The following is a 27841-nucleotide window of genomic DNA, read 5'->3' as shown; positions in this document are numbered from 1 at the left end:
TACCCAGTCTCAGGCATTTCTTCATAGCATCATGAGAATGGAACTAATATAGTAAATTAGTACTTGGTAGTGGGGCACTGCTATAATCATACCTGAAAATTTGTAAGAAACTTTGGAACTGGGTGACAGGCAAAAATTGGAACAGTTTGGAAGGTTCAGAAGACACAAAGATGTGGGAAAGTTTGGAACTTCCTAGAGACATGTTGAATGGCCTTGACCAAAATGCTGATAGTGATATGGACAATGAAGTCCAGATTGAGGTGATCTCAGATGGAGATGAGGAACTTGTTGGGAATGGACTAAAGTGTCTTTGCTATGCAAAGGCTGGGATGCAGGGCATGAAGTCTATGCAAAGAGACTGGTGGCATTTTGCTCCTGCCTTAGAGATCTGTGGAAATTTGAACTTGAGAGAGATGATTTAGGGTATCTGGCAGAAGAAATTTCTAAGCGGCAAAATGTTCAAGATGAAGCGGAGCATAAAAGTTTGTAAAATTTGCAACCTGATGATGTGAAAGAAAAAAAAAACAATTTTCTGTGGAGAAACTCAAGCTGGCTGCAGAAATTTGCATAAGTAATAAGCCAAATGCTAATCACCAAGACAGTGGGGAAAATGTTTCCAGGGCATGCCGGAGGCCTTCACAGCCATCTATCCCATCACAGGCCTGGAGGCCTAGGAGGGAGATATGGCTTTGTGGCCTGGAGGCCTAGGAGGGAAAAATGGCTTTGTGGGCCAGGCCAAAGGCCCTCCCACTATGTGCAGTCTTGGGACTTCATGCCATGCATCAGCTGCTTCAGCTGCTGCTATGGCTAAAAGTGGCCAATGCACAGCTTGGGCCATTGCATTAGAGGGTGAAAGCCCCATGCCTTGGCAGCTAACATGTGGTGTTGGTCCTGCAGGTGCACAGATGTCAAGAATTGAGGTTTGGGAACCTCCACCTAGATTTCCCAGGATGTATGGAAACACCTGGATGTCCAGGGAGAAGTTTGCTGCAGGCATGTAGCCCTCGAGGAGAACCTCTGCTAGGGCAGTTCAGAAGGGAAATGTGGGGTTGGAACCCCTAGAAAGAGTCCCCATTGGGGCACTGCATAGTGTAGCTGTGAGAAGATGGCCACCATCCTCCAGAACTCAGAGTGGTTGATCCACTGACAGCTTGTACCATGTGCCTGGAAAAGCCACAGACACTCAATATCAACCTGTGAAAGCAGCTGGGAGAGGGGCCGTACCCTGCAAAACCACAGGGTGGAGCTGCCCAAGGCCACAGAAGACCACTTCTTGCATCAGCATGAGCTGGACGTGAGACATAGAGTCAAAGGAGATCATTTTTAAGCCTTTAAGATTTAAGATTTGACTGCTCTGCTGGATTCTGGACTTTCATGGGGCCTGTAGCCCCTTCATTTTGGCCAGTTTATCCCATTTGAAATGGGTGTATATACCCAATGCCTGTACTTTCATTGTATCTAGGAAGTAACTAACTTGCTTTTGATTTTACAGGCTCATAGGTGGAAGGTACTTGCCTTGTCTCAGATGAGACTTGGACTTTGGAGTTAATGCTGGAATGAGCTAAGACTTTGGGGGACTGTTGGAAGGGCATGATTGTGTTTTGAAATATGAGGACATGAGATTTGGGAAGGGCCAAGGGCAGAATGATACTGTTTGACTGTGACCTCACCCAGATCTTATTTTGAATTGTAGCTCCTATTATCCCCATGTGTCATGGGAGGGACCCGGTGGGAGGTAATTGAATCATGGGGGTGGTTATTTCAATGCTGTTCTCATGATAGTGAGTGAGTTCTCACAAGATCTGGCGATTTTATAAAGGGCTTTTCTCTTTTTCTCAGCACTTCTCCTTGCTGCTGCCATGTGAAGAAGAATGCGTTTGCTTCCCCTTCTGCCGTGATTATAAGTTTCCTGAGGCCTCCCAAGCCCTGTAGAACTGTGAGTCAATTAAACCTCTTTCCTTTATAAATTACCCAGTCTCAGGTATTTCTTTATAGCAGCCATGAGAACAGACAAATACATAACTTTTGTGAATTTTGAAATTCAGTTAAAGAAATGTTTTACTGCCTGAAATAAAGTGACTCTCTCTGCCATCTAAACTTTTAAATTACTTAGTACTACTGGAATATAACAGAATATTGGTGCCTTTAACAGGGATGAAGCAGGGGAAATCAGTCAGGGGAAAGGAGGGTTGGTAAACTTGATCTTTGCCATCTGTTCAAATTGCACTTTAGTATAGTGAATCTTTTTAACAGGAGTCATTTTTTATCTACTCTATGTGGCCTTGACCAAAGTAGTTTATTACTGTTTTAGCTTTATACCATAGACCCAAGATATGAATAGTGGAAAGGAAATATTATTATAGCTTGGTTCCCCTGTATTCTCTAGAAGATCACTAGAATATTGATTTCCTTTTGGTCTGATTCACTGTACAATGGTTTTATAAGGGTGGATTGTAAGAAACAAGAATTTATATATATATATATATATACACACACACACACACACACACACATATGCATATATAATTATACACATACAATTTCCCTTCTGTTTATTATTCATAATAAACACCTATTTTTATTATTATAAAATAAACTATATTGAGATTTCTTGACTTGCCTAGAGAAATAAGGACCAGGTGCCTAGCTAAAATTAGAATTCGATGACTGGATTTTAGAGACAGGAATGCGAGCTTGGCTAGGTCTCAACTTACACTGCATTCAATTAAAAAATCTAAGAAACGGCAAAAGCAATTTAACACATTTCTAGAAATTAAATGGTAAAGCCTAAGAGTGAAGACTGAAACAATGCTACTGAATTAAGCTGCTGCAATCATTATATACCTGTGGTTCCCAATTTTAATGTATTTTCACCGCATCAGGAAAACTTCCAGAAGACTAATAAAGGTGTTAAGAAGTAAAGCTAACTCCAACATACAGTCTCCCTGGCAATACATTTTTGTATTTTGTTTTGTTGTAATGCTGGTAACACTCCAGTTTGGTGCAGCCACAGGAACTGACATTTTCCAATCACTCTGGCATTTACAGCCCCCTCTTCATTCTGCATCCCGCTGGGATCCTCCTCCTCAGAATTCACCAGCAAGGCTCGGCCTGCCTTCACCACTGCCAATCTTGTTTCATTTTGGTTTGATGAGTGGAGGTTCAGAGAGAGTGAGAGTGTTGTAACTAAGGACAGAAATGAATGATAGCACATACTACCCAGCTACCCTTTTCTATTCCCAACTGAAGATCACCCTTAGGGATATGTGGTTTAAAAAGTAGCTGAGAGAAATAGCCAAAGGAAGAGGAAAATGGATGTGAAAAAAAAATGAAACAATCCTTCATACTACTCTCACTCCAGTCTCCCTTTCCTCTATGGCAGTTTTTCTCTTCTCTATCCTGATTTTTTTCTCCTCAGACAACTCTATTCCAGATTCCTTGTTTCTTCATTTGTGAAGCTCATCTTCATCTCTCCATGTCCTTGTCTTTGTCTTACTCGAAGCCAATCTCAGGGCCATGCCCCTATACAGGTTTTTATTAATCCACCCTGAGTAATATGGTTGATAAAATTCAAAGTGATCAAAAATACCCTTTGGAATTGCATATATAATGTGAATTCCCTTGCTACTTTATATGACTACATGAGAAAGTTTGAACTCTCTGAAATAATGATAGGGCACTATAAAATGCACAACGTTATTATTAATCATATTTTTTCATGTTATAAGTATCAGAAATGGCAGTTCTCTGTATTCTGCTAACCAGCTCTGCAGCTACACATGCTAACATATTGGAAGTTATAGAGGCAATTCTAAATAAGTATAAAAATGCAACAAATGGCAAACCATTTATTAATCTCTTTAAGCTAAATTTTTTCAAGTTATTTTTACAGTATCTTTTAAAACAAAATCCCATATAAAAATAAGTAAATTCTAAAAATTATAAAGTCTAGAATTTCACAGCATTGCCCAAATAATTATGAGCTTTGTCCATATGTCAGTAGAGTTACAGTAAACTTAGTGATTAAGTTTTTCACTCAATACATTTTCAATAATTGCTTTTTCTGGATAGTGCACTGTACTAAATCCTATGGGAGATACATAAATACATAAACAATAGTCCTAATGTTCTGGAATTTTATAGTCTGGTTATAACAGAAAGCATATAGTCAAATAAACCCACAGATGAATGTCAAATAAATGAATCAGATAATGTATAGTATAGGAATTTAGAGTAGTAACAAATCCTTTTTGGAGAAAATGATCATAGAAGTTAAAAGGAGCAGATGGCATTTAAACTGGACACCGAAATAAGATTCTACTTGGCAGAAAATTGAAGAGGTGATTAAAATAGCAATAACAACAGCAATTTTAATAATAACAACAAAGCAATCATGATGAAGTTTTTCATTTTTGGAGCATGCCCTATGTAATAATTTATATGCTAACCCTTTATCTCTCTTATTTCATTTAATATTCAAAGCAACCCAATGATCTAGGAACTATCATTATGCTATTTTGAAAGATGAGGAAATTTGAACTTATGGAAATAAAACAATTGGTCAAGAATATAGGGAATATAAGTAAAAAGACCATAGTTTGAAAATAAGCTATTGTACAACATTCAAGCAAATGTGCTGGTTCCAGTCCGTTTGTCTTAGATTCAATCATTGTTCTTTCTTGTCTCTCTATTTTGTGTCACATGATAAGCTGACCCATATATGCAGCTTACTTTTTACCAGATTCAGCCAAATAGAGACACTGATGGGATATGATGGGTTAGAAAGAAGCTAAGAGATGTCTTCCCTTCTCTCTCTACTTTGGTTACCTCTTCCAGCAGCCACTGTGTAACCTCCATGGCTCTACTATGTGTGAGACAAAACATGTATGGTCCAATATTAACCAGGTTTTCTGGCCCTGGGCTCCTTCACAATCTTCTCCTTAACTGTCCGGTAGAGGAGTTGGTTGAAGTAGATTCCTGTTCCTGCTAATCCCTCCATTATCCTGCTAACCCTTCTTTACTTCTCAGCAATTTCATCACTGGTGCTACTAATTCCCACTATTAAACTCCTATTTGTAGAGACTTGAGGTGATTTCTATTTTATTTTTATCTATGAGCTGATACTATAAAATAAAATTTCAAAATATATATAAAAGAAAAGACACAAGCAAAGATTTCAAAGTGAGGAAATAGTAGCCACATTTACAAAGCTAATGGACTAGTTTCATTGGAGTAGGGAACTCAGGAAGTGGAATTCTGAGAGTGAGTTTTGAAGGTACAAGATGGTGGATGAGTTTGAATGGTGGGGTTTGTGCAACAGGAAATACAGCGTGATTCAACGTTCAGAAAGAGTAATCTGAAATTCAGCAGTATGGATTTGGTGAAGGAATGATGTCAAAGAAAAATTGTACCAAATTGAGTAAACGGACAAGGAAGAATATTGCAACAGGAGTCAAGACGATTACAAAAGGAAGAGAGATTGCACTCAACTCTGTTGATGTAGAAAAACGGGAGAGATGTTAAGTGCCAGAGACAGCAAGTGGAAAAGAACTGGAGGACCTCAGGGAGGAAGTTGGTCAATGTGATTAGGCCATCTGTGTGTGCTAATTGATGCATATCTAATTTAGGCTCCTACCCTCCCACAGAGACTGAAAATAGGGGTGCTCTTTCTTGATATTTACATTTCAAAGGGATGGCTTCCAGGTCCTTGAGAAAGACATTCCTGGGTTATAAAAGTCAGGAAATGCTGGGGGATTTATATCTCAGAGGGACAAAGAATTTACAATTGCACTTTTTCTTAAGTAAATGCCTTAAGAAAAGAAAGGTCAGGGACCTACAATCAAGAACAAACCTGTCCAAAATTTAGTCAAGCTGAGGAGAATATTAAGGACATCTTGATCAGTGAATAAAATTAAGGAGACCAGTAGGAAGGTCATATAAGGTCATAATCTAAAAGTGTAGCAGAGAAAATGTGTAAAAATAATCAACAGAAATTGTCTGCTGGTTAGACATAGGTCAGGAAGAATAAGGAAGGGCAAATACAAGGTAAACTCAACTGTTTTTCTCAGAGGGATGTGGCTTTAATAAAAACGAAATAAGTGAAAATAATAACCCATTGGTGTATGGGGAAAGCCAATTGAATTGATGACCAATTCGAATTATTAGATTGATAATAGTCATTAACCAGTCGAGGACTAGCAAACCTCCAACAACATTTATTAGATGTATTTCTGTATGGGCCGGGCGCGGTGGCTCAAGCCTGTAATCCCAGCACTTTGGGAGGCCGAGGCGGGCGGATCACAAGGTCAGGAGATCGAGACCACAGTGAAACCCCGTCTCTACTAAAAATACAAAAAAATTAGCCGGGCGCGGTGGCGGGCGCCTGTAGTCCCAGCTACTCAGGAGGCTGAGGCAGGAGAATGGCGGGAACCCGGGAGGCGGAGCTTGCAGTGAGCCGAGATCGCGCCACTGCACTCCAGCCTGGGCAACAGCGTGACACTCCATCTCAAAAAAAAAAAAAAGATGTATTTCTGTCTGAGAGAATGGAGAAATATTAATTATTTAAATGTAACCACTACTTTATTTCCATGTGGTTTTTAAAAACATATTTTGAAGACAAATAATGGGAAAGTAATATATATTACTAAAACCTTGAAGTCAATAACATAATTTGATGCTATTTTTATCCTTCTCTAGGTAAAGGAGAAAAAAAAGATAGGGACAAAATAAACAAGAATGAGGTGATATTTGCCCACATTGTGGGTCAATGTTTTCATATATTTATCTCATGTAATTCTCAAACAACCATGAAGCATGAAGAAGATATTATCTACCCTATCTTCAGATTAAACTTTGTTTACAAGGTAACAACCAATTGCAGAGCTGCCTTTGAATCTAAGTCTACCAAACTTCAAGATCCATACTCTGTTTGCTACAACAAGGTGCTTGGGATAAGTAGACTTCAATGAGCAGAGAAATTGATTGGAACTTGCATGAAATGATGACAAGTTTTTCTGATCAAAGGCCTTTGCTCTGCTAATGCATCAAATTACAGGTGGTTTCCTCACAAACACTCAATTTTTGCAGAGCTATTCACACTTCAGGTGAAAGTATATTTTTTTCCAAGGATTAACTATTATTATTGGCTTTTCATGTGTTAACTAAATCCATGCTGTTGTTGGAGGCAGTGTTATAGTTGGATGTGCTTGTTTGCAGTGATGTAACTTGGTCGCCCTCTGGAGGCTATTTTTTAGGATTGACTAGCATGTCTTAATTTTGAAGAAAAGTCTTAACGATTTAACAACTCATTTTAAATGTGTGGAAATTATGTACATATCATACTTAATTTTAAAGTTTCAAAACATTGGGTTCAAAATATTGAAAATATTTTAAAATGTTCAATTTAACATTTTATGGCATAGAATATTTGGAATTTCACTTTCCCTTTAGAAATATAGATGGTCATGATTCCCTTTTCATCATGTAAAATCTATCTACACTGGGGTTCTTTTATTCTTCCCTGTTAAGAACACAAGGGTAATTAGCTCTATATATTAAAAAAATAAACTATATTATATCATATTTTTCACTTAATTGGAAACAAAATCTGTGGTTTTAGGTAAAGAAAACCCATCTCTATATTTCCAGATTGTTTGTATTTTTTTCCTTCTACCAGAGACAAAAGATGACAGCTTACAGAGATCTTTATAAACAGAATGTCTTGAAGGATAAAAATGTTTTGTTCCCTAGTTAATTCTTTTCAGTTTTTTTTGTTGAACGAGTATTATTCCAGTTAGTGAAAATTATACAGGCAAAGTGTTTGCCATATATTTGTGACAGCTGCCATGACTTAGCTGTAACTATTTTTCACAAAGTAAGCAGTTATGAGTTGCAACTTTAAACCTAGTGATTCTTTATTTGATTAAATGAATGTCAGTTTTTAAACAAATGAGCAGATGGAGAAGTCAGCCTCAGCCTTTATTTGCAGTACATCATACAACCAGAGTTGTATAAAAGTCCTGTAATATGAAGTTGTTATGGAGGCTCTCTCTGGTCTTCTGAGACCATTTCACACTGTTTCTCACTGTGACTTTGTATTCCATTGTTAAATGTTTTGGTGCAATGTTTGAGACCCTGAAATATTTAACAAGAAAGATATATAATGCTTATTACATGGCTTCCTTATATCACTCCTCAGTTATTTCCTTGTAACAACTTGACACAGCCCCAGGGCCCTATCCAGCAGAAAGGTGGTGTCAAGCACAGCGTGTTGTATTCTATGATCTCTGGCCCTCCAATTGCCTTTTAGCCACTTTCTTGACACCTCAACACATGTTCCAGCAGAACATTTCTTGAGGCAAAGGCTTTTAGGGAGTCTTGAATACACGCCGGAAATAGAGAGGGGAGAATGGAGGAACAGAAGGAAAAAATATAGGAAAGACAAACAAAAACATTTTTTTATAAATCTTTCAGCCACAAAAATTATAGGCACCATGCAGAACAAGTGGGAAAATTCAGATTCATGCATTAATTTACCAATTAGAATGATAGAGAAGAGTAAATAGATTAAAGAGGTATCTAAGAGGTAAATTGGATAGGATTGGCAATTGATAGGATATAGTGGATGATGAGAGAGGGTGAAGTCAAAGTTAATGGCTAGACTTCTGGTTTCTATAACTGAATGAATGGTGCCACTATACACTAAGACAGACAAAGATGGAGCAGGACCAATTAGAGGCTGTGGAAGAGCATATGCATATGTTGAGTTTTATGTTTATTTAAAATAAACAGGTTGAGATGTTAAATAGGTACTGGATACACATAATTTAAAACTGAGGTCTTGGATACAGCAGGTCCTCAAATAACAAAGTTTCATTTAACATAATTTAGTCATAAAGTTGATGAGAAAAAAAATTAATTCCCACCTGAGGCCACAGTCTATGTGGAGTTTGCCCATTTTTCCCATGTCTGTGTGGGTTTTGGCCTCAAACTCTGGTTGCGTCTCACATCCCAAAGTTGTGCACATTAGCTGAATTGGCATGCCTACATGGTTCCAGTTTGAGTGAGTATGAGTGTGTGAGTCAGTGTGACCTATGATTGCATGGCTTCCCTGCCAGGGCTGGTTTTTGCCTGGACCCCTGAGATGCTGGGATAGGTTCCCATCACCCACCATTCTGAAATGAAATAAGCAGGATGGGAAATGAATGAATGAATGAATGAATGAATGAATACAAATTATTGTCAATTAAAAATTTGTTAAGCATATGACAATTGTACAAATGCACATTTATTATCATGCCAAAGGTGCTCAGGGAGAATGCTATATTTCCTATTATTTGTTTTTGAACTTTATGGTACAAGGGGGTGCTCCTGAAAATTTTCACTTTGCAAACATTTATTTCATAATTTAACCCATCACTGCTGTGACTGCCATCATTCACTGATTCACCAAAGAAAAAAAAAAAGAAAGAAATACTATCTTACTTGATTTTATCAATTTAACTTAAATGTATGTATAGCTCACATTTATTTCAATGTTTAATATTAGAAGTGTTTTTGGTTTTTATCTGTAAGTTTGGTGATGGTTTTGTTACCAAAAATAGTCCAGTAGAACTCATCTCTTATTTATACCTATTAGCCTATGGAAAAATTGATTTCATTATGCATAGTTTTGCTTAAAGTCACAGTTTTCAAAAATCTATCCACGATGTTAAAATAGGACTTATTGTACAGGTATGTCCAGTTTTCATGGGGGTGGAAATTAAAGCTGTGGAAAGAATTTATATTTCCATAAAATATCTTGATAATTTTATAGAAACCCACATATTTTATGCTACTAAAGTGAGAGAATATAATAGTCTAGAATTAAATTTTGAAAAATTTCAACACTTAATGTTTGGAAAGAAGATGTATCTGCAAAAGAGATGGAGAATGAGCAGCCACAGAGACAAGTGAAAACCAGCAGAGTCTTAGCCCAAGGAAAATTAAACTTAAAAGAGGGAAGCAAATTCTACTTACAGATCAAGTAACTAAAAGATTATATCGGCCAGGCACTGTGGCTCACACCTGTAATCCCAGCACTTTGGGAGGCCAAAGTGGGCGGATCACGAGGTCAGGAGATCGAGACCATCCTGGGCGACATGGTGAAATCCCGTCTGTACTAAAAATACAAAAAAAATTTAGCTGGGCTTGGTGGCGCGTGTCTATGGTCCCAGCTACTCGAGAGGCTGAGGCAAGAGAATCGCTTGAACCCAGGAAATGGAGGTTGCAGTGAGCCAAGATCACGCCACTGCACTCCAGCCTGGCAACAGAGCAAGACTCCATCTCAGAAAACAACAACAACAACAACAAAAAAGATAATATCTGCCCATTGCTTCTGTGATCTTGGAAATTAGTTATAAACTGTTTTTTATTGGAGTGGTAAAGGCTGGATTCTGTTGGAAGTAGACTACAGAACAAGTAGGTGATGAAGTGAAGATATTGAATATAGAAATAAACACTTCTTAGGAATTGAAAAACTATGGTTTTGAAAAAAGAAGGAGAGGGAAAAGATAATCAAAGCAGAGGTTGTGTGGAAAAATGGTGAGTTTGATTTTGCATTTCTTCTTTGTTTTACTCTTCTTTTTAACTGTTTTATCCGTAATTTTGGAAGACGTTAGAATGTTTCAATGCTAATGGAAAGGTGAGAAAAAGATATTAAATGATATAAGGATTCTGAGAAGGTAGAAGTAGATGTAATCCAAAGCAGGATTGAAGAAATTCCCTTTAGTATAAACGGGACTGTTGTTCTGTTAAATGAGCAAAGGAGATAAAGATGAGAGCAGAGGTAGTAAGTGTATTATGTTCACTAACAGAAAAGTTCCTCCCTAATGTCTTTTATTTTCTTTTCTGTGAATTAGAAGAGATTATCTCCTGATAGTACAGCAAATGGTGGGAATATAGACAGTTAAAGATAGTGTGGAATGACAGAAACACACCTTGTAAAGAGTGTAATGACTGTTCCTGATAAACGGAGCAGAATTAAAGGTCAATATTGAAGGATTTTTGATGTCACTGTTCATGAATTTATAAAGGAAACAATCTAAACCTTTATGTAATTTTCTCAGGTAGCCTTTTAAAGGTAGAGGTCAAACAAAGAGACAGCAATGGTTTCGGGTTTATCCATGTTTAGATACAATGAAAAGACACTAGAGCAAGGGAGTTTAGGATACAATCAGAAATAATAGGCATTGGAATCTAAAATAATAAGGAAGGATGTAAAGGCAATATTAGGAGAAAATGAAGAAAATAGACTTGTTTCAAAGTACAATCATGGTGCAGCTGTGATTTGAAGAACTAAACTGGAATGTGAGAAGTTTGTTTCAAGTAATGGCACGCTTGTGTTAATGATTTGGGAGGTGGAACTGTATGATTTTTTGTTTACTTGTTTTTGTTTTAAGACCATGTCTCCATCCCTTTTCTCTGATTTTTATTTTAGAGGATAGACTCACAACATTGAATTTTCCAGTATGCCTTGACAATAAGCTTCCCATTAGCTTTGAGCAAACGGAAGCACTGATGAGATAATGGAAGGAGGGAATAAAGGAGAACACAGAATGCCCTCCTTTTTTACTGTTTTTCTTTTTTTGAGGTAGGATCTCACTTTGTGCCCAGGCTGGAGTGTAGTGGTGTGATCATGGCTCACTGCAGCCTCGACTCCCTGGTCTCAAGTGATCCTCCTGCCTCAGCCTCCTAAGTCACTGGGACTATAGGTGCATGCCATCATAGTTTTGTTTTGTTTTGTTTTCATTTTTGTAGAGACAGGGTCTCACTATGTTGCCCAGGATGGTCTTGAATTCATGGCCTCATGCGATCCTCCCACCTTGGCCTCTCAAAGTACTGGATTACAGGCATGAGCCACTGTGCCCGGCTTGCCCTCCTTCCTTGAGTGTCATAGACATCTACATTTGGGGTTTTGCCTCCTTCATGGATAGAATTACTGTTAGAGATTTTCTCCCTCTATATTACCAGAATCACCAGCACCCATTCCAATTTTGCTTAGGGGATTCCCTCTTGCAAAACTCTAAGTAACCTCCTTATCCCCATTTTGACTCTTTCGCTTTGTCAATCTTCGAAAAGAAAAGGTTAGTGTATTAAAATGCACTTTCTAAACTTCCTGAAGCAGACTGTCCGTCCTTCCTGAACTCTAATTGATTAGCCCCAGGAAACAGACCTTCAAAATAAGACCCTAGAATAGTTATTTATCTCTTTGAACTTGAATGTAGTAATGATCTCAGTACCAATGTAAAGAAAACAAGCACTTCTTCCAAGCAGTGGAAACGTGATCATTTAAGTTACCACCAGTGTTTGTTTTGGATAAATTGCCAGTCAAAGAAAATCCTTTTGGAGGTCAAGTGGCTACTGTGCTCATTGTGGTAATAATATCTATAAGCACTATGGGGTACATTAACTGCTTCTGATAACACCAGAGAGCTTACAAGATGCAAATGGTAAGTTGAGTGTTTAACCTCTCAGATCAATGTGTGGGAAGAGACGCAGACAGCCCCTATGAGGGACTTAAATGTTTCTCAGGTTTTGTAGCCATAGAGCAGACGTGGCTGAGGATCAAGCTTCAGATCTAAATTTGTGAGTTGCAGAAAGAAAATAAAAAAAGCTCAGTGCCCATCTTTGTGTTGAGTCTCATAGATTAACATGAGGACATTGATCAAGAAGAAACTCAGTATTCAGGATTTAAGATACGGACAGGTAGGCAGACTAAGATTAATACGAAATTTTTTTTTTTTTTTTTTTGAGACAGAGTCTTGCTCTGTCGCCCAGGCTGGAGTGCAGTAGCACAATCTCGGCTCACTGCAACCTCTGCCTCCTGGGTTCACGCCATTCTCCTGCCTCAGCCTCCCGAGTAGCTGGGACTATAGGCGCTAGCCACTACGCCCGGCTAATTTCTTTTTTGTATTCTTTAGTACAGACGGGATTTCACTGTGTTAGCCAGGATGGTCTCGATCTCCTGACCTCGTGATCCACCTGCCTCGGCCTCCCAAAGTGCTGGGATTACAGGCGTGAACCACCGCGCCCGGCAATATGAAATCTTTTACCTTAAATCTTTCTGAGGTTTCCTTGACAGTGAAAACAAACCATTTCCCAACCCCAATCTGAGGAAATTAAGCAATGTCTTTTGCTAAACATACTTCTAAAGACCTTTTCTGGAGTAGTTAATTTTCAAAGAGTTTCTACTTTTCTCAAGACCCACTCATATTAGCACTTATTTTTCTTTTCCCAGCCTGTAACTATTAAGAGAGGAGAAAGAAAAAGAATCCCTGTCAGGCGGACAGTTGGGATGGGTCCTTGGTAAAACTCCTTCAAACAGAGAAACAGCCAGAAAAATCAAAGTTACAGGCACAGATAGAGCAGCCTGGGGAAAAATCAAGCTACAGTTGCACTAATAAGGGAGCAAGGCCCAACACAGAAACATCTTTGTTCTTTGTGTAATCAGTAGGATTCCAGGAAAATTTTCCTCCCGTTTTCAGGCATGTACATGGTGGGCTCCATGGGAACTTGCACGGGGGGGAGTGCGGGGTGGGGCTTACCTAAAACGCACAGTTGCATAAACAATAGAAGCTGCATTTTGTATTTGCCCAAGAGATGCCCGCAGCTACACAGATAAAAAGAGTTACAGACAGCTACACAGATAAGGAAAGTTACACAAACAGCTACAAAGATGAGGGAGTCTCTCTTACAAGCTTGTGGTTTCAACTGTAAAAACGGCAACCCTCTTTCAGGCCCCCTCTCCACTGCGGAGAGCTTTCTTCTTTCACTTATTAAACTTTCGCTCCGGCTGGGCGCGGTGGCTCACACCTGTAATCCCAGCACTTTGGGAGGCCGAGGTGGGCAGATCACAAGGTCAGGAGTTCAAGACCAGCCTGGCCAAGATGGTGAAACCCCATCTCTACTAAAAATACAAAAATTAGCTGGGCGTAGCGGCAGGTGCCTGTAATCTCAGCTACTCGGGAGGCTGAGGCAGACAATTGCTTGAACTCGAGAGGTGGAGCTTGCAGTAAGCCGAGATCGTGCCACTGCACTCCAGCCTGGGTGACAGAGCGAGACTCCGTCTCAAAAAAAAAAGAATAAAGCATATAATGTGAATTTTTCTCCAAGTCCTCCTCAAAGTGGTTTGTAACAATTTTCTAGGGGAATTATTTAACAAGAAATGGGGAAAACTCAGAATTTTTCAGAGATTATTAAGCTAATTTCACATATCTGAGGTTCAAAAATATCACTGTAATCTTCAGGTCATAGTGGGGTTTATGGAGGTCATATGATAATTGGAGACTTGACATAAATTCACCTCACTATAACCTCTGTGAATTCAGTGAGCTACGCTATATTTCCCCATACCTGAATGCATTGTTGGAGTAGACATACTTACAAAACAAAAAAACAAAAAACCAAAATTCTCACCCATAGCAAGAGCTATTAAGATGGAAAGGGCCATCACTTCACACCAATTAGAATGTCTATGATTAAAAAAAGAAACAGAATACAATAATAAAATAACAAATAGTGATGAGCATGTGGAAAAATCCTAACTCTTATGCATTACTAGCAGGAATGTAAAATGATACAACCTTTGTGGAAAACATCGTGGAACTTCCTCAAAAAAATGAAAAATAGAATTACCATATGATGTAAAAATTCCTTTCCAGGGTACGTACCCAAAATAATTGAAAGGAAGGACTCTGACAGATGTTTGTACATCCATATTCACAGCTTCATTATTCACAATATCAAAAAGGTGAAAACAACACAAAAATCCATCAACAGATAAATGCATCAACAAAATGTGGTATATGCATACAATGGAATATGATTCAGCCTTAAAAAGGAAGAACATTCTGACACATGCTATGGCATGGATGAACCTTAAAGACATTATGTTAAATGAAATAAGCCAGAGACAATAGGACAGGTATTGTAGGATCCCACTCAAAGGAGGTGTCTAGAGAAGTCAAATTCATAGAGACACAAAGTAAAATGGTGGTTGCCAGGATCTTGGGATGGGGAGAATACAGTGTATTGTTTAACGGGTATAGAATTTCAGTTGGGGAAGATAAAAAAAGCCTGGGGATGGACTGCAGTGACGATTGCTCAACATCGTGAATGTACTAAGTGCCAGTAAATTGTATATCTAAAAGTAGTTAAATAGTAAATTTTATGTAATGTATATTTTACCACAATAAATAAAGATAGGGCCAACTGGGAGCTGCTGTGACTGCCCATCCAATTCAAAATAATACATATTATTTTAAAATGCAACACCACCTCTCTGGGGAATTTGCAGAGACTAAAATAACCATGCAGATGGTAAGCTCTGCAGCCTGGCCCATTTAAGTAATCTGCTTGGCTTATAAAGAAAGGTAAATGGATTAAGGACAATGAAATGATTATCATAAAGTAATGAGGTGGATTTTCTAAAAAAAACTATTTGGTTTTATGTTTTTTGGAGACTTTTTATTTTGGGGGCAACTTAAGACAGTGCTAACTGCTGCTATACAGCTATTGACCTGGAAAATGCTCTTTGTCTGCAGATCAATTAGTAAGCATGATGACAGGTAGTTTATGTTAACCTGACAAAGATAGAAGTGCACTTAAACTTTGTTTGGCTTTCTCGTGGGCTGTGCCAACTCTCCTCATTTCTATAGCACTATAGTCCCTAGGGAGATCAATCACCTGGATGTCACAAAAATATTACAGTAAGTTCATTATATGGATAATATTATGATGACTGGATGTGATGAGAAGAAATAGAAAGTGCCTGAGATATGTCAGTAAGACACATACACATCAAAATGTTGTAAATAAACAACATGAAATTTCAGAGTGTCGAATATATCACAGCCTCAGTATGATAATGTATGCAGAAACAAACTCCAGAAGGCACTGAAGATCAATGCTGATTTTGTCTTTTGGGTGGCGGCATCACACAGCACACAGCTAGGCTTCCAAAATATTCTTTTTATATATCTCCAAAATCCCATTCATGCTAATTGCTGCTCTTTACTTTTAACTCCTCTTTAATGGACTCACTTTTCCTTTGTGGTTCCCCAATCTTCTTATTCATCTGCCCTCTTTCACCGTTTCTCATTGAGAGTAGCCTGGGCCATTCTTTATATCATCCTCTCTCTCTCTTACCCATAGCCTATCCCCCAAAAGGCTCTGTGCTACTTAAGAAAGTGGATACCTCTTTTCCTCAGAAGATTGCAAAGGAAAAGGATGTGGGTAAATAAAAAAACCTGATAATTTAATCTTTATGGTTCCCATAAATATATTACATCTTAAATAAATTCATACATGCACTAATAACACAAATCAAAAATGTTCACAAGCTACCAGACTGTCAAATTATATATGACATGCAAAATCATATATCCATACTATCTGTTTTACAGGTTTTTTTTTTTTTTTTTTTTTTTTTTGAAGGACCCCAAGGGTTGTGGGCAGCAGCAGGAACCACGTAAATGAGAGCTTTATAATTCTAGAATATCTAATTAGCACTGACAATCTCCCCAGCATCAGCCATATCCTCACTCCACAGGCTCTGCCGTGGTGAGAGGGCATCAGTCTAGTGAGCTGCTGGACTGCCTCAACCCAACCAAGCCCTTCACTCTGAGATGTCACTAGAGCTCTTGGTTACTTGTTTTCCCATAGGTTATTGGGGAACAGGGGGTGTTTGGTTACATGAGAACTTATTCATGATTTACAGTTTCTTTCTTTTTTTCTTTCTTTTTTTTTTTTGAGATGAAGTTTCACTCTTGTTGCCCACGCTGGAGTGCAATAGTGTGATCTCGGCTCACCGCAACCTCTGCCTCCCGGGTTTAAGTGATTCTCCTGCCTTAGCCCCCCTAATAGCTGAGATTACAGGCATGTGCCACCATGCCTGGCTAATTTTTTTTTTTTTTTTTTTTAGTAGAGATGGGGTTTCTCCATGTTGGTCAGGCTGGTCTCGAACTCCCAACCTCCGGTGCTCCGCCCACCTCGGTCTCCCAAAGTGCTGGGATTGCAGGCATGAGCCACCGTGCCCAGCCTATGATTTACAGTTTCTAATTGAAAAATGTGTTATCTTATCACAGCATTTAAAAATTTCATTTAAATAACCATAAAACAATAATTGATAAATTAAACTGTATCAGAATTTTAAATGTCTACTTTTATAAATGTACCATTAAAAATGTAAAGGCAAGCCACAAAGTGGAGAAAATATTCATGAAACACATGTATTTGACAAAGGACTGGAGTCTAGGATATTTTAAAAGCTCATAAAACTCAATAATGCAACAGTATTTGGGAGAAAGTGTACTGACATCCTCAATTCACTTTGAAATATATCTAAAACATAAGATGGATTAATAGAAGGGCAGGGAAATGGATAGATAGGTAAATACTAATAAATACAGAACAATGTTAATGTAAGCATGTAAGTGATGAGTATATGAGTGTCCACTATTAAATTATTTCAAACTTTGCTATATGTTTAAAATGTTCATAACTTGTTGGAAAAAATTTTCATCCAACTCACATAATTAATTTTTATGTTGCACCTCATAAAGCTAAATTTGAAGCAACAAGATGTTACCATATCCTTTTTAAAAAATGGATGAATAACATCTAGATTTTCCAAAATAGGTAATAATTTCTCTATCCAGCATCTGCAGTTAGAGTATATGCTCCTAAAACCTCTACATGATAAACTGTGTTTGACAGTTTGCTCCTCTTTTCATCCTTGCAATATCTCTGGGGGAGAATTTTGCCAATGGTGCATCTTTCATTCACATGTTCAAACAAACAAACAAACAAAATCATCTACCTGGCCACCTGCTTTGGAAGAGCTCCAAGGCAAGTTTCAGATAGCATGAAGCAAACACTCCTACAGAGTATATATCTTCTTTCTCGTAGGCCACAAGAAGATGAAATTTTAAGAGATCAACATATATGAGCACACCCTTGCTTCCAAAAGTTACATTTACTCTTATATTTTGCAACCCAGATCAAAAAGAGTGGGGATTTTAAAGGGCAAATATTTTTCCTGTCAAATTTTTCTTCTTCAGAAATGAAAAAAGCAAGATTTGAACTGTGAGTAATGTATTTTTATGTTTGTGTTGAAACTCCATATTTTCAAAGTCTATTGAATGTCTTAGTTCAACTAAATTCTTATAAATGTGATAAGAAAAGATGAAGAAAGAAGTAAGCAGTGTAAAGTAGAACCAGGGGGAAATATAAATGCGAGAGATTGACTAAATGAACCAGAGGGAAAAAGGATGGATTTCTAGAATGACACTGTATATGGCCAGTCAGATCAGTGGCCCCTATAAGAGAATAAAGGAGAGTTGTTTTAATCCTTCATCCATAGTTGAGGCTGTTTGACAGAAAAGTAATCTACCATGACCTTTAAAACCTTTCTATTATATGTTAGCAGTGTAGGTGTTAACCCATTGCAAGAAGAGTGATATTTCCAACAGAGCTGCAAATCACTAGTTTAGAAAGCCACATGGAAAAAGAAATACATTTCCCGTTGTGAGAGCATTGTGGTTATGTACAGTGCAGTGCCTGGTGCTTATGCCTAGCTATTGGATGCTGAGGATGTTGACCATACTTGCTATCCAGTCCATATTCATATGTGCGAAAGCTGATTAAATTAAATCTCAGGGGAAGTCCTGCTGGGAAATAGCAATTCATAAAGGGCCAGTATGTGCTCTGAGACCTGTGAGTCCAACAGAAAAAAAGAAACTCCGCCAGTTTTCTCTAATGATAGAGGTAGAGCTTATCTTACTAATAAAATTATGCAAATTATTATCTTGCTTTAAAAAATTCCTTCCGTGTAACATCCTTGTGGAGAGTATTTAAATTCTAGAAAGGAGAAAAAAGAAATAGCTGGCAGAAGCAGCCTCCCTTACCCTGAATCTTCAGTCTGCTCTGGTGAAGATCACTAGGTCAGACTTAAACTTCATCTAAATCACTCTACTACAGACCACCAGAATGAATTAAAACATTCAGAAATGCTTTTAACTAATTATTACATGTCGAGCACTGTTCTAAGCAGCACTCAAAAATAATGGAACATGTGTTCAAGTCATAGTCAAGGTTTATGGTCACTCTTGTGTCACCATCTATGTCAGTGGTGACCTTTAAATTGTATTGTGCACAAATATGCAGTCATGAATGGTGGTCTTTTGGGGGTATTAAGAATAGAACAATGAACAATATAGACAAGATCTCTGTTCTCATGGAATTTGATATGTACTGTCTAGTTTGGGAAAAAGGAGAATAAATGAGTAAAATAAACAAAAGTTTGAGGTAGTAATAAGAGTCACAAACAATAATACAACAGGTTATGCATTGCAGAGTGGCACGAGTCAGAGTAAGGGAATAGTTACATTAAAGATAATATGATTAAGAAAGACCTCTCTCAAGAGTATATCTTTTGGTTAAAACTGAGTAAGAGCCAGCCATATGGAAATCTATATGAAGAATAATCCGGCCAGGAGAAATAGCAACTACAAAGGCCCTAACATGGGAATGAGGTTAGAGTATTCATGTTCCAGAAGTCGACAGAAGATAAATGTTGCTAGAGTGGAATAAATAGGAGGAAAGTTGCACAAACTTTGAGTGGAGTATTTGGGAGATGCTGTATCATGTAGGCCCTGTAATCCATTGAGTGTGATTTTATTCAATAATAATAGGAAAACATAATGGAGTGTTGCAGTGCAAAACTTAAACATAAGAGATATATGATTGAATTTATATTTTTTGTAGATTACTTATGGGGAATTTCCTAGAAACAAACCAACAAGAATTCAAGAACAGTTAGAAGTCCACTTTAATAGTTCATATAAGGGATTCTAGCGTCTTAAATTGATAGAAGTAGAGATGAAAAAACCACCAACCAATAAATAAATTTTCAAGAACTAATGTCTACATTTAGATAATTCATCTGAAATACACCGTGTGTGTGTGTGCGCGCGCACACACGCACACACATAAAACTTAAGATGCATCGGGTCCCTGAAGAAAACACCAAAATATCAATGGGTTAGTAATTCAAGACACAAAATTTACCGAGTGGTGTGTGTGTGTGTGTGTGTGTGTGTGTGTGTGTGTGTGTGTGTGTGTGTAGTCTTCAACTATCTTAGATTCAAAGAAAGAAAAAGTCTTTTGTTGGAATACTGTCCTACAGAGACTAGAAGTATCGTGCTCTTTTTGATTATATCTATTTAAAGAGAACAATATATTGGGAATAATCAACTAGTTCTGCAACCGAGAGACCTTAGTTTGGATCTCAGCTTAGAATACTAGAACATTAATGCTTAGGATACTAGAATATATATATGTATGTATGTGTGTGTGTGTGTGTATATATATGTATATATTTGGAGACAGAGTCTCGCTCTGTTGCCCAGGCTGGAGTGCAATGATGCGATCTCAGCTCTAGAATACGAAATGTGGGCAAGTTGCCCACATTTGATGAATTTTGGATTTCTTATTTACAAAATAGTAAACTGGATTCAATGATTTCTATGATCCCTTTCTGCATTAGATTTCTACAGTTCTACAGCACTACGTTGGTACTCTTGGTAAACTTAGGTAAACCTTAAATGTTTGGGTAAATGCATTTGGGCCAAACGCATTTACCCAAACATTTAAGGTTCATCTTAGTTTACTGAGGGTACCAACATGGTAAACCCCCATCCCATCATGCTTAGAATAAATTGTGTATTTATTTGTCATAATTTTGGAAACTATCTTTTTTCTCAATTCACATGCACATTCTGGAGGCTTAAAGTAACCCTAGAAAATATGGTAGAGGCTCTGTACCCAGTCCTTAAGCACAGATTCATCTGTGTTGAACTTTCATGGTCAATTTAAATCTGCTGACTCTACTGCTTCACTGATAAACTTGGACCACAGGAAAGTATGTGTCTGAGCCCATTTTACCTCCATGCCCTCGTAAGTATTCTTACTAAAATGTCACTATCTCTCTGGAGATATGCCATGTCTACCTATTACTACAGTGAACTGCTAAGTTTTCTGCTATATAAAGATATTCCAACACTTTATAGCCTCAAGGACAGTTGTCCTTCCTTTGGATGGTCTCAAAGGGTTACCTATTTTTCCCTTCTTCTCTTCTGTATCTAGGAAATCTTATAGTCTTTCAAAGCATTTCAAATACAGAGGAAAATCTTTTAATTTCAGAAAGCAGCAACTTTTTACCAAGCTATGCAACAGAGTTTGAAAAAATAATTGCAACTGATATACCAATAAAGACCAGCTATTCATAATATAAAAGTACTCTTATAAAGCTTGAAGAAAAGCACAGACAACCTAATTTAAAAGCAGGAAAAATTTCAACAGATTTTTTTTTAATTATTATTATACTTTAAGTTCTAGGGTACATGTGTATAACGTGCAGGTTTGTTACATATGTATACTTGTGCCATGTTGCTGTGCTGCACCCATCAACTCGTCAGCACCCATCAACTCGTCATTTACATCAGGTATAACTCCCAATGCAATCCCTCCCCCCTCCCCCCTCCCCCCGCCCCCCTCCCCATGATAGGCCCCGGTGTGTGATGTTCCCCTTCCCGAGTCCAAGTGATCTCATTGTTCAGTTCCCACCTATGAGTGAGAACATGCGGTGTTTGGTTTTCTGTTCTTGTGATAGTTTGCTAAGAATGATGATTTCCAGCTGCATCCATGTCCCTACAAAGGACACAAAGTCATCCTTTTTTATGGCTGCATAGTATTCCATGGTGTATATGTGCCACATTTTCTTCATCCAGTCTGTCACTGATGGACATTTGGGTTGATTCCAAGTCTTTGCTATTGTGAATAGTGCCGCAATAAACATACGTGTGCATGTGTCTTTATAGCAGCATAATTTATAATCCTTTGGGTATATACCCAGTAATGGGATGGCTGGGTCATATGGTACATCTAGTTCTAGATCCTTGAGGAATCGCCATACTGTTTTCCATAATGGTTGAACTAGTTTACAATCCCACCAACAGTGTAAAAGTGTTCCTATTTCTCCACATCCTCTCCAGCACTTGTTGTTTCCTGACTTTTGAATGATCGCCATTCTAACTGGTGTGAGATGGTATCTCATTGTGGTTTTGATTTGCATTTCTCTGATGGCCAGTGATGATGAGCATTTTTTCATGTGTCTGTTGGCTGTATGAATGTCTTCTTTTGAGAAATGTCTGTTCATATCCTTTGCCCACTTTTGGATGGGGTTGTTTGTTTTTTTCTTGTAAATTTGTGTGAGTTCTTTGTAGGTTCTGGATATTAACCCTTTGTCAGATGAGTAGATTGCAAAAATTTTCTCCCATTCTGTAGGTTGCCTGTTCACTCTGAAGGTAGTTTCTTTTGCTGTGCAGAAGCTCTTTAGTTTAACGAGATCCCATTTGTCAATTTTGGCTTTTACTGCCGTTGCTTTTGGTGTTTTAGACATGAAGTCTTTGCCCATGCCTATGTCCTGAATGGTACTATCTAGGTTTTCCTCTAGGGTTTTTATGGTATTAGATCTAACATTTAAGTCTCTAATGCATCTTGAATTAATTTTCGTATAAGGAGTAAGGAAAGGATCCAGTTTCAGCTTTCTACTTATGGCTAGCCAATTTTCCCAGCACCATTTATTAAATAGGGAATCCTTTCCCCATTTCTTGTTTCTCTCAGGTTTGTCAAAGATCAGATGGCTGTAGATGTGTGGTATTATTTCTGAGGACTCTGTTCTGTTCCATTGGTCTATATCTCTGTTTTGGTACCAGTACCATGCTGTTTTGGTTACTGTAGCCTTGTAGTATAATTTGAAGTCAGGTAACATGATGCCTCCAGCTTTGTTCTTTTGACTTAGGATTGTCTTGGAGATGCGGGCTCTTTTTTGGTTCCATATGAACTTTAAAGCAGTTTTTTCCAATTCTGTGAGGAAACTCATTGGTAGCTTGATGGGGATGGCATTGAATCTATAAATTACCTTGGGCAGTATGGCCATTTTCACGATATTGATTCTTCCTATCCATGAGCATGGTATGTTCTTCCATTTGTTTGTGTCCTCTTTTATTTCATTGAGCAGTGCTTTGTAGTTCTCCTTGAAGAGGTCATTTACATCCCTTGTAAGGTGGATTCCTAGGTATTTTATTCTCTTTGAAGCAATTGTGAATGGAAGTTCATTCCTGATTTGGCTCTCTGTTTGTCTGTTACTGGTGTATACGAATGCTTGTGATTTTTGCACATTAATTTTGTATCCTGAGACTTTGCTGAAGTTGCTATCAGCTTAAGGAGATTTTGAGCTGAGACAATGGGATTTTCTAAATATACAATCATGTCATCTGCAAACAGGGACAATTTGACTTCTTCTTTTCCTAACTGAATACCCTTGATTTCTTTCTCTTGCCTGATTGCCCTAGCCAGAACTTCCAACACTATGTTGATTAGGAGTGGTTAGAGAGGGCATCCCTGTCTTGTGCCAGTTTTCAAAGGGAATTTTTCCAGTTTTTGCCCATTCAGTATGATATTGGCTGTGGTTTTGTCATAAATAGCTCTTATTATTTTGAGGTACGTTCCATCAATACCGAATTTATTGAGCGTTTTTAGCATGAAGGGCTGTTGAATTTTGTGAAAAGCCTTTTCTGCATCTATTGAGATAATCATGTGGTTCTTGTCTTTGGTTCTGTTTATATGCTGGATTATGTTTATTGATTTGCAAATGTTGAACCAGCCTTGCATCCCAGGGATGAAGCCCTCTTGATCATGGTGGATAAGCTTTTTGATGTGCTGCTGAATCCGGTTTGCCAGTATTTTATTGAGGATTTTTGCATCGATGTTCATCAGGGATATTGGTCTAAAATTCTCTTTTTTTGTTGTGTCTCTGCCAGGCTTTGGTATCAGGATGATGTTGGCTTCATAAAATGAGTTAGGTCGGATTCCCTCTTTTTCTATTGATTGGAATAGTTTCTGAAGGAATGGTACCAGCTCCTCCTTGTACCTCTGGTACAATTCAGCTGTGAATCCATCTGGTCCTGGACTTTTGTTGGTTGGTAGGCTATTAATTATTGCCTCAATTTCAGAGCCTGCTATTGGTCTATTCAGGGATTCAACTTCTTCCTGGTTTAGTCTTGGAAGAGTGTAAGTGTCCAGGAAATTATCCATTTCTTCTAGATTTTCTAGTTTATTTGCATAGAGGTGTTTATAGTATTCTCTGGTGGTAGTTTGTATTTCTGTGGGGTCGGTGGTGATATCCCCTTTATCATTTTTAATTGCGTCGATTTGATTCTTCTCTCTTTTCTTCTTTATTAGTCTTTCTAGCGGTCTGTCAATTTTGTTGATCTTTTCAAAAAACCAACTCCTGGATTCATTGATTTTTTGGAGGGTTTTTTGTGTCTCTATCTCCTTCAGTTCTGCTCTGATCTTAGTTATTTCTTGCCTTCTGCTAGCTTTGAATGCGTTTGCTCTTGCTTCTCTAGTTCTTTTAATTGTGATGTTAGAGTGTCAATTTTAGATCTTTCCTGCTTTCTCTTGTGGGCATTTAGTGCTATAAATTTCCCTCTACACACTGCTTTAAATGTGTCCCAGAGATTCTGGTATGTTGTATCTTTGTTCTCATTGGTTTCAAAGAACATCTTTATTTCTGCCTTCATTTCGTTATGTACCCAGTAGTCATTCAGGAGCAGGTTGTTCAGTTTCCATGTAGTTGAGCGGTTTTGATTGAGTTTCTTAGTCCTGAGTTGTAGTTTGATTGCACTGTGGTCTGAGAGACAGTTTGTTATAATTTCTGTTCTTGTACATTTGCTGAGGAGTGCTTTACTTCCAATTATGTGGTCAATTTTGGAATAAGTGCTATGTGGTGCTGAGAAGAATGTATATTCTGTTGATTTGGTGTGGAGAGTTCTATAGATGTCTATTAGGTCTGCTTGCTGCAGGGATGAGTTCAATTCCTGGATATCCTTGTTAACTTTCTGTCTCGTTGATCTGTCTAATGTTGACAGTGGAGTGTTGAAGTCTCCCATTATTATTGTATGGGAGTCTAAGTCTCTTTGTAAGTCTCTAAGGACTTGCTTTATGAATCTGGGTGCTCCTGTATTGGGTGCATATATATTTAGGATAGTTAGCTCTTCCTGTTGAATTGATCCTTCTATCATTATGTAATGGCCTTCTTTGTCTCTTTTGATCTTTGATGGTTTAAAGTCTGTTTTATCAGAGACTAGTATTGCAACCCCCGCTTTTTTTTGTTCTCCATTGCCTTGGTAAATCTTCCTCCATCCCTTTATTTTGAGCCTATGTATGTCTCTGCGTGTGAGATGGGTCTCCTGAATACAGCAGACTGATGGGTCTTGACTCTTTATCCAGTTTGCCAGTCTGTGTCTTTTAATTGGAGCATTTAGTCCATTTACATTTAAGGTTAATATTGTTATGTGTGAACTTGATCCTGCCATTATGATATTAACTGGTTATTTTGCTCATTAGTTGATGCAGTTTCTTCCTAGCCTTGATGGTCTTTACATTTTGGCATGTTTTTGCAATGGCTGGTACCGGTTGTTCCTTTCCATGTTTAGTGCTTCCTTCAGGGTCTCTTGTAAGGCAGGCCTAGTGGTGACAAAATCTCTAAGCATTTGCTTATCTGTAAAGGATTTTATTTCTCCTTCACTTATGAAACTTAGTTTGGCTGGATATGAAATTCTGGGTTTAAAATTCTTTTCTTTAAGAATGTTGAATATTGGCCCCCACTCTCTTCTGGCTTGGAGAGTTTCTGCCGAGAGATCTGCTGTTAGTCTGATGGGCTTCCCTTTGTGGGTAACCCGACCTTTCTCTCTGGCTGCCCTTAAGATTTTTTCCTTCATTTCAACTTTGGTGAATCTGGCAATTATGTGTCTTGGAGTTGCTCTTCTCGAGGAGTATCTTTGTGGCGTTCTCTGTATTTCCTGGATTTGAATGTTGGCCTGCCCTACTAGGTTGGGGAAGTTCTCCTGGATGATATCCTGAAGAGTGTTTTCCAACTTGGTTCCATTTTCCCCCTCACTTTCAGGCACCCCAATCAGACGTAGATTTGGTCTTTTTACATAATCCCATACTTCTTGCAGGCTTTGTTCATTTCTTTTTCTTCTTTTTTCTTTTGGTTTCTCTTCTCGCTTCATTTCATTCATTTGATCCTCAATCGCAGATACTCTTTCTTCCAGTTGATCGAGTCGGTTACTGAAGCTTGTGCATTTGTCACGTATTTCTCGTGTCATGGTTTTCATCTCTTTCATTTCGTTTATGACCTTCTCTGCATTAATTACTCTAGCCATCAATTCTTCCACTTTTTTTTCAAGAATTTCCAGCTTTTCTGCCCTGCTTTTTCCCCATCTTTGTGGTTTTATCTGCTGCTGGTCTTTGATGATGATGGTGACGTACTGATGGGGTTTTGGTGTAGGTGTCCTTCCTGTTTGATAGTTTTCCTTCTAACAGTCAGGACCCTCAGCTGTAGGTCTGTTGGAGATTGCTTGAGGTCCACTCCAGACCCTGTTTGCCTGGGTATCAGCAGCAGAGGCTGCAGAAGATAGAATATTGCTGAACAGCGAGTGTAGCTGTCTGATTCTTGCTTTGGAGTCTTCCTCTCAGGGGTGTACTCCACCCTGTGAGGTGTGGGGTATCAGACTGCCCCTAGTGGGGGATGTCTCCCAGTTAGGCTACTCAGGGGTCAGGGACCCACTCGAGCAGGCAGTCTGTCCCTTCTCAGATCTCAACCTCCGTGTTGGGAGATCCACTGCACTCTTCAAAGCTGTCAGACAGAGTCGTTTGCGTCTGCAGAGGTTTCTGCTGCTTTTGTTCAACAGATTTTTTTTTACAATGACAAATTTCAAAAGTCAATAAGTATATTTAAATATTACAATCTCTTTAATAGACATGACAACTAAAATTCAAACCATAATGAAGTGCCATTACACAACCATTAGATAGGAGGCATTAACCCATTTATGCCTGATGTTGCAATGTTTTGAATTTTGCAATCAGACCCTGGTGATTACTTGAGCAGTAGGATATAAATAACTCCCACATGCTTAGCCTTCCAATAATGGAACACTAGGCATAAATGGGCTAATAAGTGAAAATAACTAATGTTGTCAAATAATTTAAATTTAAATATGAGAAACTTCCACTGTTGTTCGAATTGAAAATTGATTTGACTCCTTGTGAAATACCTTGACATTACATTATCTTGAGGTTAAAGATATATTTTTTTCTGTGACTCATTCCATTCCCGAAACTTCCCTGTGATGCTCCATTCCACTACGAAGAGAAACGTGTTCTCATAAGCACCACAATACATATACAAAAATGGGCCAGTCACAGTGGCTTATGCCTGTAATCCCAACACTTTGAGAGGCCAAGGCGGGTGGATCATCTGAGGCCAGGAGTTCGAGACCAGCCTGACCAATATGGTGAATCCCTATCTCTACTAAAATTACAAAAATTAGCCTGGTGTGATGGCATGCTCTTATCGTCGCAGCTACTTGGGAGACTGAGGCAGGAGAATCGCTTGAACCTGGGAGGCGAAGGTTGCAGTGAGCCGAGATCAGCCACTGCACTCCATCCTGGGCGACACAGCAAGATTCTGTCTCAAGAAAAAAAAAAAATGTGCATAGCAGCATTGTTCATGACAGCCACAAATTGTAAACAATGCATATATCCATCAATAGTATTACAGGAATGCATGTATAAGTGGTAAATTTACAAAGAAAGGCAAGGAATTAATTAACACACAAGTTAAGTGAGTGGCTGTAGATCTTATTAAGGGAGGATTTTGAGATGACACAAG

General features: G+C 38.3%; 1 long non-coding RNA gene across 1 annotated transcript in view; it reads left to right on the top strand.

The window, feature by feature from the left end:
* LOC105490345 (uncharacterized) overlaps positions 1-27841 on the top strand; it is an 848896-nt gene that overhangs the window by 600084 nt on the left and 220971 nt on the right. Inside the window, exon 4 of the long non-coding RNA XR_011618168.1 lies at positions 1840-1936. This is a non-coding gene — a long non-coding RNA (uncharacterized lncRNA). The remainder of the gene's footprint in view (positions 1-1839; positions 1937-27841) is intronic.

Source organism: Macaca nemestrina, chromosome X, assembly GCF_043159975.1.
Source record: "Macaca nemestrina isolate mMacNem1 chromosome X, mMacNem.hap1, whole genome shotgun sequence".
Classification (NCBI taxonomy): domain Eukaryota; kingdom Metazoa; phylum Chordata; class Mammalia; order Primates; family Cercopithecidae; genus Macaca; species Macaca nemestrina.
This window is presented reverse-complemented; position numbering and strand designations above follow the sequence as displayed.